The following is an 11,345-nucleotide window of genomic DNA, read 5'->3' on the forward strand; positions in this document are numbered from 1 at the left end:
TCAGTTTGAGCACGATTTGGTCAGTCAAAGGAGTTGGAAATGGGTGATTCACCATCGTTTTAGGACCTACCTAACCAATTCTGCACAGCTATAAATTCCAGCAACTTCTCCACCAAATTCATCAAGCCTTGCTTCCTTCTCTTGATCATTTTTAGTTTTTCTTTGTTGCTTTCTAAGTACTTTTGAGTTGCTTTCATTAGTTGCTTTTGGTTTTTAAATCCCGAGTACTTTACATTCTTTTATTGAGCTTTGTTTTGTTTCCATTTGTACTTAGTTATTTTCTACTTATTCAAATATATAAAAATCTAGCACTTTGCTTATCTTCTCTTTGCCTTTACTTTATTTTTAGTTAAGAGAGTTGTGTTTTTGGAGGAAAGAGCACGTGACACTCTCCCTTGCTTGAAAGAGAAGGGCGAAGCTCTCAATCCCGATAAAAACTCTCCGTTAGTTAACTTTCGTTTTTCACACATGCATTCCACATTCAACCATTTTACTTGCTGTATTTTCTTCAATATGTCTTTCTAAATTCCCGTCTCTAGCCCGGTTATGGATAGTTAGCCTTTTATGTCTAAAAAGGGTTGCTAAGAAGTAGTGTTTTTGCTTTCCATTCATTGCTCAACATGTTTTCCCAAAAAGTTAGGATTTAGAGAAGGCCACTGTAAGTCTTAACAAGTCAATACTGAAAAGGTTGCTTATTTGCATTGTTGAGTGGTTAAACCGAGGAGAGGAGCGCCTTAGACATAAGGGTTCCGCTTAAGTAGCCTAGACATAGGACCTTAACCCGAGGTTGCGACTATTTCGATCCTAAAACTAAGATATCTCTCGTAATAGACATATTAGGGAATGTCTTAGGACTTTGAACTTGCTTAGACATAAGTCAAGTGAAATGCATATTATCCTTAGCATGTCCTTGATTCTTTGTTGGCTAACTTGAAGTAATTCGGGCTAGGTTTTATTATTATAAGTCCAAATCCCAAATCCAAAACCATTATTTGTGACCACTTCCCATTTTACAAGAATCACTCATTTCAACATTCACTATTCTTTAAAACTTCAGAGTTTGGAAATTATTTAGAAGTCCTTGAGGATCGATACTTGGATACTCCATCCATTTTATATTACTCTGACAGGTGTGCGCTTGCATCTATATAATTGTTACCACGCTTAGTGCGTGCGTTCAGCATAAAACACCCAGTCAAGTTTTTGGCGCCGTTGCCGGGGACTTTGGTTTTAAAATTATTTTCAAATTCTTTTAGTTTTTATTTTTGTGAATTGTTGTTGGGTGTAATTTCCATCCACCGTTTTTGTTCTATATTTTTGGTCGTTTATCTCACAAGGGTAAGTTAAAGTGCATGAGCACAAGATCTTTTCTTCTACCCCTTGACCCTGAGATTGAGCGGACCCTTCGAAAAACTCGAAAGGAGCAAAGACTTCGAAAACAACTAGAAAAGCAAAAAGAGAGAGAAGGTGAAATCAGTCCTGAAAGTGAGGTAGAGAGTACGAGCACATCGATGGCAGATATTCCACCTCGTGATCCGGTTGATCCACCTGCTGTTAACGGTAATATGAGGGATCATGCAAGAAATGATGAATTCAACCATATCCAGATGGCGGACAACAGAGACGTGGCAATGCGAGAATATGCCGCCACGGCTTTTCAGAACTTTGATTCAGGGATAGTCAACCCTATTCCAGCCCACGCAAACTTTGAGCTTAAACCAATGATGTTCCAAATGTTGCAGACAATTGGACATTTTGGAGGGCAGGAACATGAGGATCCACATGATCATCTGAAATCATTCATTCAAATTGCAAATGCATTTCGATTACCTGGTATAACAGACGATGCTCTGAGACTAACACTTTTTCCATTTTCTTTGAAGGACCAAGCTAGAGCATGGCTCAATGCATTTCCACCGGGATCCATCACCACATGGGGGTCGTTAGTGGAGAAGTTCTTAACAAAATTCTTCCCACCTACTCGCCACGCTGATATCAGAGAGGAGATCATCTCCTTTAGACAATATGATCGTGAACCTGTTCACGAGGCGTGGGAGAGATTTAAAGAACTAATCAGGAAATGTCCGAACCATGGCTTGCCGGCATGCATCCAGATAGAACATTTCTTTAGAGGTTTAGATCATCCTACTAAGATGATGCTAAACAATGCTGCCAACGGAGCCTTTACAAAGAAGACATTCAACGAGATAGTTGACATCCTAAATGACTTAGCTTCACATAACGAACTATGGTGTTCGCAAAGATCTAGGGCAGCACCAAAGAAGCAAGATCCAGCTGGAGTTTTGGCTCTGGACATTGCGACCTCGATGCAAAAAGAGATGGTTACAATGAACCAGAGGCTGAAAGAGATGGCATTGGGAATAAAAAATCCATTAGCCACGCCGATACAACCTGTGCAGTCGGATTATTGCACTCCTGCCCCTGTTTGCCAAGTCAATGATCTCATTTGTTCATTCTGCAGTGAAAACCATATTTATGATAATTGTCCACATAACCCTGCTTCTGTTTTTTATGTAGGACATGGGAACAATAGGAACTTTAACCCATATTCGAACACCTACAACCCAGGTTGGAGGCACCACCCTAATTTCTCATGGGGAGGACAAGGAGGTTCGAGCGGTTTTAATCAAGGGCAGAGCCAACAGAACAAGCAGCCCTATGTTCCACCTACACAGCAATACATCCCACCACCGCAACAGTAGTACAATCAGAGAACACAGACTCCACCAGTTCAAAATAACAACTCAAATCTTGAGAATATGATGAAGGAGTACATGGCCCGAACCGACGCAGTGATACAATCCCAAGCGGCATCAATGAGGAATTTCGAGACCCAATTGGGACAGCTCGCCAATGAATTGAAGAATAGACCACAAGGTTCTTTTCCAGGCCATACTGAATTACCAAAACGAGAAGGGAAAGAACAGTGCAAAGCTGTCACCCTCAGGAGTGGACTGGCATATGATGGACCAACAATGCCAACAACAGATGTACAGATTCCGTCCACTGAACCAATTGTAAAGATACCAGAAAATCCAACAACACCAGAAAAAGAGAATATTAGAAAAGGTAATGAGGACACCCCGAGTGTTCCTCCACAGGTACAGCCTTCTTTTACTCCTACTCCCCCGTTTCCACAAAGATTAGTTAAGAAAAATAATGATTCCCAGTTTAGAAAATTTTTAGATATTTTAAAACAATTGCATATAAATATACCATTAGTAGATGCTCTAGAACAGATGCCAAATTATGCTAAGTTTTTGAAAGATATAGTTTCTAGGAAGAAAAAAATAGGAGAGCATGAACTGGTAGCCATGACAAAATGTAGTAGTGAAGCTGTAGGCAGCCCGCTACCCATGAAATGTAATGATCCTGGCAGTTTTACCATTCCATGTTCCATAGGAGGAAAAAACTTAGGTAGGGCATTATGTGATCTAGGCGCTAGCATTAATCTTATGCCATTATCAGTTTTCAAATCTTTAGGCATAGGAGAAGCTAGACCTACTACGGTTACCCTCCAACTAGCAGATAGATCTATCATAAGACCTGAGGGAAAGATAGAAGATGTTTTAGTCCAGGTGGACAAATTCATTTTCCCTGCGGACTTTATCATTCTAGATTGCGAGGCAGACTTAGACGTTCCCATTATTTTGGGAAGACCATTTCTAGCCACTGGGGATACAGTTTTTAATGTGAGGAAGGGAGAAATTACAATGAGGGTAAATAATGAAGAAGTTAAATTTAACGTTCTAGATGCCATGAAATTACCAGGAGACTTTGAAGAGTGCTCTGCTATAAATAGCTTGAATCCTATTATGTTTGATGAGTTTTATGACTCGTTAGTTACAGAGATTGAAGAAGAGCTTGATAAGATAGCAGAAGGACCAGAAGATGTGGCTAATCCTATTGAAAAAATACAAAAAGAAGAATGCAAGTCGTTACTTCCGTCCATAGTGGAACCACCCACGTTGGAGCAGAAGCCATTGCCGTCGCATTTGAAATATGCGTATCTAGGGGATAACGACACTTTACCAGTTATTATAGCTTCCAATTTATCACCTACTAATGAATATTCTTTATTGCAGATTTTGGAGAAGCACAAAAAGGCCATTGGATGGACGATAGCAGATATCCGAGGGATAAGCCCGGCCTTTTGCATGCACAAAATTCTATTGGAAGAAGATGCTAAGAACTCTATTGAGAGTCAAAGGCGGTTGAACCCGAAGATGAAAGAGGTTGTAAGGAAAGAAATTCTTAAATGGCTTGACGCCGGTGTTATATACCCAATATCCGACAGCAGCTGGGTAAGCCCAGTACAGTGTGTACCAAAGAAAGGGGGTATAACCGTGGTGGCCAACGAGGAGAATGAGCTCATCTCAACCCGAACTGTGAGCGGGTGGAGAGTTTGCATTGATTATCGCAAACTCAACAAGGTAACAAAGAAAGACCATTTTCCTCTCCCGTTTATTGACCAGATGCTCGACCGTCTGGCAGGTAAGGATTTCTATTGTTTTTTAGATGGATATTCGGGTTATAATCAAATTACTATTGCTCCAGAAGACCAAGAGAAGACAACATTTACGTGTCCGTATGGTACGTTCGCTTTTAGGCGAATGCCCTTTGGACTATGCAATGCACCCGCGACTTTTCAGAGGTGTATGATGGCCATCTTCTCTGACATGGTAGAAAATATTTTAGAAGTTTTTATGGATGACTTTTCTGTTTTTGGAAATTCTTTCGACGCATGTTTAGTTAATTTGGAGAGAGTATTGGAAAGATGTGAACAAACAAACCTAGTCCTAAATTGGGAGAAGTGTCATTTCATGGTACAAGAGGGTATTGTTTTGGGTCACAAAATTTCCAAGCAAGGAATAGAGGTAGACCACGCTAAGATAGACATCATTTCAAAGCTACCTCCTCCTACAAATGTCAAAGGGATTAGAAGTTTTTTAGGGCATGGGGGATTTTACCGCCGCTTTATAAAAGACTTTGCTAAAATTTCTAAACCCTTGTGTCAATTGTTAGAACATGATAGACCATTTGTTTTTGATGATGACTGTTTAAAATCATTTGAAATGTTGAAAGTTGCTCTAAGTTCAGCTCCTATAATTATCGAACCTAATTGGGATTTACCTTTTGAGCTCATGTGTGATGCTAGTGATTATGCAATAGGAGCTATGTTAGGACAACGTAAAAACAAGATCTTGCATCCTGTGTATTATGCTAGTAAGACTCTGACCGGTGCACAACTCAATTACACTACTACTGAAAAGGAACTGTTAGCAGTTGTGTTCGCCTTTGATAAGTTTAGGTCTTACTTGATAGGCACAAAAGTCATTGTTTTTACTGACCATTCTGCTTTAAAATATTTATTTGCTAAAAAAGATGCTAAACCACGTTTGATACGGTGGATTTTGTTACTTCAAGAGTTTGATATTGAAGTTAGGGACAGGAAGGGTACTGAAAACCAAGTTGCTGATCACCTGTCTAGATTGGAATCCCCGCTCTGTGATGATGAAACTGTTATACGTGAACAGTTTATTGACGAGCAACTCTTGCGAGTTGATTCAGTTCCGTGGTATGCCGATATAGCAAATTATTTGGTAAGTCGAATAGTTCCTTATGAGTTCAACAAGCAACAGGTAAAGAAATTTCTAAATGAAGTTCGATGTTATCGTTGGGATGAGCCTTTTTTATATAAGTTAGGACCTGACAATATCTTACGCAGGTGTGTCGCAGAAGAAGAGCACGAGGCGATATTAGACGCTTGTCATATGTCTCCATATGGAGGACATTTTGCAGGACACAAAACCGCAGCCAAAGTTTTGCAAAGTGGGTTCTTTTGGCCCACTCTGTTCAAAGATGCACATAAGTTTGCCCAGGTTTGTGACAAATGCCAACGGACAGGTAATATATCTAAACGCCACGAAATGCCTCAAACCCCGATCCTGGAGATTGAAATATTTGATGTGTGGGGTATAGATTTTATGGGTCCATTTCCATCTTCTAATGGTAAGCTTTATATATTGTTAGCAGTAGATTATGTTTCGAAATGGATAGAAGCCATTGCAACTGCTACCAATGATTCCAAAGTTGTCATTCGTTTTCTGCAAAAGCACATTTTTACGCGTTATGGAACCCCGCGTTGTCTGATAAGCGATGGGGGGGCTCATTTTGTGAATAGGTCTATGCAAAAGTTGCTGACTAAATACAATGTGCGTCATAGGGTTGCAACAGCATATCATCCTCAGTCGAATGGGTTAGCCGAAATATCTAATAGGGAGATAAAAAACATTTTAGAAAAAACTGTAAATCTTAACCGTAGGGATTGGTCTTTTAAGCTTGATGATTCACTTTGGGCATATAGGACAGCATTTAAGACTCCCCTCGGCATGTCCCCCTATAGGCTAGTTTTTGGAAAAGCATGTCATTTGCCTCTTGAGCTAGAATATAAAGCATTTTGGGCTACTAAGAAATTAAATTTTGATTTGTTGGCTGCAGGTGAAGCGAGGAAGTTACAATTGTTGGAATTAGAAGAACACGGGCACTTTTCTTATGAGAATGCTAAGTTGTTTAAGGAAAAAACTAAACAGTGGCATGATAGGCGTCTTCGGCCGAACAATCTTCAAGAAGGTGATCTGGTTCTGTTATTCAACTCTAGGTTGAAACTTTTCCCTGGAAAACTTAAGTCTAGATGGTCTGGTCCCTTTCAAATTTTTAAAGTCTACCCATATGGGGCAGTGGATCTAGTTGACTCTAAGGGAAATGTTTTTAAAGTAAATGGGCAGAGACTTAAGCCGTATTTTGGAGAACCAGTGGATAGAGGAAAAACCTCTATTCAACTTTCAGGTCAATAAATTTTTGCGAAAAATGTTTTTCCTTCTTATCCGTTTGGAAAGAACAAAAGTAAAGGAAGGAAATTTTTGTATCTTACATTCTTTTTGTCTAATTATAAAAAGTTTTGCTTATTAAGAATGTTTGTGGAAAATGTTGAAAAACAAAAAGAAAGAATGAAAAAAAAAAAAACATTGAAAAAATTTTACGCAGGCGCCTGGCGCCTGCCCTTTGCGAAAATAAATCACGCAGGCGCCTGGCGCCTGCCCTGTTTCCCAGCAGTTCGAGTTTCGTTTTCCTTCACGGTTTGGGTTTTAATTTTCGATAGCATGGGCTTTATTTTGGGTCAAACATTAATCCTCTATGATTTAGCTTTAAGAACTTCTCTTCAAACTCAAATTTTGTTTCCCTAATCCTATTTTGTATTCAAATTTGTTTTCTTTTCCTTTTAGGTTTAGGAAAACTTGGTTGAACTTAAATGTCAATCCCTTTCCATTTAGGATTTAGTTTGGGGAAAGCTTTAAATAGACCCATTGCCTAAGCTTTACAACTCCACCAAAACCCACACAACTCTCTTCTTCCCCTTGTTTTTTCGAAAAAAAAACCCACTCCCTTCATCACCCTTGTTTTCGATTTTCAGCCACCAAAGAGAAGAAGAAATTTCCAGCATTTGCTTACATCTATGGCTTCTTCTTCTCAACATACTTCACTTCCTACCTCTTCCACTCAAGCTCCAAATGCCACAAGCATTCCTTTTCCACCATTGGAGAACTTCCAACACCACATGGGTTCAGATTCTAGGCTAGCTGCTGTTAGGGGAGGAAACCCGCTTCAAACATTTGAATGTCCTCCATCCCAAGCTCCTACACAACATCCTATAATGAGCCCACATGGTTATGTTAATTTTCAGCAACTACCCACCTTTAATATACCTCAAAACAGTGAGTTTAGGGCTGAAAATCCTCAACAACTTCCTCCAATGATCAATCCGGGTATGTACCAACCGTTTATGTTTAACCCGGTTCCTTCATATCATTTTCCCTTGTCCCAAATGCAAATTCCAGCTAGTGTTCATCCTTATGGAATGTCAAACCCATCTACTCTATTTCCTAGCCTTCCACCTTATTATGGAATGGGTCATTGGGTACCTCCAACCAATTATGGGATGCTTTCACCTAGGGTTCCCCCACCAGCTCAACTTCCATTCCTAGAAAGAGGACCTCAAGCACCCCAATTGCACCCTAACATATCGAGTACCTTCAACATGGGACAACTAAAACCCTTAGAGCCTCCTAGGATGCCAACCCCAACCAATATGCCAATGGATGCAGGAGATGAGCATGGAGGAGAGCAAGAGAAGAGCCATAGCCATAGGCTAGAGCCCGGGGTTTCGATAGGGCAAAAGAGGAAGGGCAAGGAGGTGATGATAGACCCAGAAATTGAGGAAGATGGGAGTAGTAGGCGTCTGACGCCTAAGGATTCATCTATGGAGAACAGGGACGAGGAGCAGTTTTATTCATCTCCATTGATTATTACACCGGAAGATGGTAATGATGATTTTCTACTGGTTTCACGAGGACATTGTTCAAATATGCCAGAAACAGAGGATACTGAGGACGAAGTGGTGAGAACAGATACTCAGGAACCTTCCCCATTGGATACACCTACAGAAGGAGCATTTTGTAGTCACCAAGAGTTGCCTACTGGGGCAACTGGATCTACTCCAGTGGCAATGGATGAGTATGTCACACCGATGGCCACTCTACCAGGGGTAAGGGATGCTCACACTATTCCTTCTAATACAGTTAACCCGCTTGGGTGTGATACAGGTAGATCCAAGGTTGGGGAGAATAGTACTCAAGAACCTACCAGCGAAGAAGATCCTGAGGACACGCAGACGATAAGGGAAATGTTTCAATACAAGAGGCGGGAGAAAAAGAGTTCAAAACGACGTGCCGTTCAGGCTAAGAAGCCAACAGTGCCCGTGAATGAACCTAAAACGAGAGCTGCGAAAGCTAAAGCAGCTGAAGCTAAGAAGAAGGTAGTGGCACCTGGGCCAGTTGATACAATTGAACTGGACTTGTCTGAGGGAGAGGAGGTCGAGACGAAATGGAACGCGGAAAATTTAGCCACTCGAACTTCATTAATGAAATCCCGTAAGATTATGACAGAATTGGGATTCGATCTCACTCTAGGAGATGTGCCTGATGATTGGAGGGAGACCGCTAGAGACAAAGAATGGAGACCACTCATTCAGCCCATACAATGTGAGGCTTTGGAGTTAGTCAGAGAGTTCTATGCTGCTGTCCATCCCCAGTCACATATAGCCATAGTGCGCGGGAAGGAAATACGGTTTGATGCCACTCAGATCAACTACACCTTCAACATTGAGAATATCAGAGATGCTGTGGGCAATAAGATGTTAGTGACTCCGACTCTGGAACAGCTTGATGAGGCTCTAGAATGTGTTGGGAAGCCCTCTGCCACTTGGGATTTGACTACTCATGGCAAGGTACGACTAAAACCCGAGGATGTTTCCCTAGCTGCTGCAAGATGGTTATACATAGTCAAAAACAGAATTCTGCCAACGGAGCATGATGAGCATGTCACTCAGGATAGGGCATTGCTGGTTTATGCCATGCTAAAGGGCATAGATGTGAATTATGGAGAATTGATCAATACCAGTATCCATGAGTGTGCCCACCGGACACGTGGTAAGCTTTATCACCCACGTTTGGTCACTTCTTTATGCTTGCGACAAGGTGTACAGCTCCCTGAGGATCAAATTAAGAGAGATGCCCCAATTGTGGAAGAGAAGAATATTCGGCGTATTATCGCCCATGCGTTACAAAGAAGGGAAGGTACTGGGATGTCTCCTACATCGGAGATCCGTCGTCTTCGAGAGGAGAACCACCAGCTGCGAGATCAGGTTCGAGAAGTCGTGCAACATATCTACAACTTAAGGGCTTCATTGGATTTTGCGGTTTTACCTTCTTGGCCTCCAGCGCTAGCTGCTATCCTTGGTCATCCATCTCCCAGCACTGACACTGATCCTAGTCCACAACCTCCGACTTCATGAAGGGGAGGTTCCTTCTTTGCTATTTTTTGTGTTTTCTTCTTTTGGTTAATGACGTAGTTTGCATATTCTAGCATTACTACGCATGTTTTTTTTGTATTGATTATGTTTCGAGCTCAGTTGAAGCATGAATAAATTAGTATCGTTTATCTTCTGATCACTTAAAGTATGCCTTCACTTAACCTTAGTTTAGCTTTTCACATGCCTATTTTGAAGCATCTGTGCTGTGCATGTGATTTCATGTCGATGATGATTATAAGAGATTGTTGAGTTTTCTGTTCTATGCCTGACTAAGCTTTGAGCTATTTCCTTTGTTTATGTGATAAACTCATTTTCTTTTATGTCTTTTTGATCTTTACAGACTTTAAGCTTTTTCTTTGCCCCTATATAGGAAGTCCTTGTCCTTTTTACTGTTAAGCCTTTTTTTCATCCGATGCAAACGTCTTTTCCCAGTGAGGACACTGTCTCTCTTAAGTTTGGGGGGGACAGTCGTTGTGTCAGTCGTTGTTTCAGAAAGATAAGGTGTTATTTATATTTAAAAAATCATGCTATTTTCTTTTGAAAAAGAGTCGGTTGGAAAGAAAGAAAATGTTGAAAAAGCACTTAGCTAAAAAAAAAAAGAGAAAAAAAGAAAAAAAAACGAAAGAAAGAAAGAAAAAAAAAAAGTTGCAAAAGAGTAAAAAGAGTCTTGTTGAGAGAAAATAAGAGTGGGGAAAAGACTTGTGTTAGAAAGAAAAGAGCGGTAAGAACAATGAGAGTTAAAGAAAATGTATTTATGATTCCCGAGTCCTACTGTAGACACCCATTTAGTTTTAGGTTGGGTGTTGACTTTGAAAATAGCAGTAAAGATGGTGATAAGTGACTTCGTGTTTCTCATTGTCGTCGTTTTATGACCTAGCTGTTAGTTCAGAGTCTTTCTACGAGTAGCTGTGGTTGAAACCGATGTTAGTGTGTGAAAACCTCAGGGGCTAGTAGCCGGTCTGTCAGATGTAAAAGTCTTAGTGTAAGGAGGGAGTGTGCAGATTCCTTAGGGGTATTTGAAAACGTTTTCTGTTTTTGAAAGAGAAAAAAGATTTTGAAAGAAAAAGTTTTTATCATTTCAAACTTGGTTTATAGTGACTAAGTTTACAAAGGCAATAGAATGGTAGGCTTTGACATCTTTTCCTTGAGACAATTTATGATTGAACATCTCGGTTGCTTTTGCTTTTCCTTGTCCATGTGTTAGAAAGCTGATTAAAGTTGCTAAGTTTTGCTTGAGGACAAGCAAAAAGTTAAGTTTGGGGGTGTGATTACGCTTGTTTACATGCGTAAAAAGAAGGTTTTAGATGCTGTTTTTACTATGTTTCAGCTTTGTTTCGGATTTTTCTCGATCGTTTGAGTTCCAATTCATGCAAAATTCATATACTATGGTTTG

General features: G+C 40.4%; 1 non-coding gene across 1 annotated transcript; it reads right to left on the reverse strand.

The window, feature by feature from the left end:
• Nucleotides 1-1,991: 1,991 nt before the first annotated feature.
• Nucleotides 1,992-2,098, reverse strand: LOC148208207 (small nucleolar RNA R71). Its single transcript, XR_015789139.1, has one exon. It is a non-coding gene; the product is annotated as a small nucleolar RNA R71 (small nucleolar RNA).
• Between the last annotated feature and the right edge of the window lie 9,247 nt (nt 2,099-11,345).

The sequence above is a fragment of the Momordica charantia genome (genome assembly GCF_013281855.1).
Source record: "Momordica charantia cultivar OHB3-1 chromosome 11 unlocalized genomic scaffold, Mcharantia_2.0 BLBB01000011.1, whole genome shotgun sequence".
NCBI classification, from domain to species: Eukaryota; Viridiplantae; Streptophyta; class Magnoliopsida; order Cucurbitales; family Cucurbitaceae; genus Momordica; species Momordica charantia.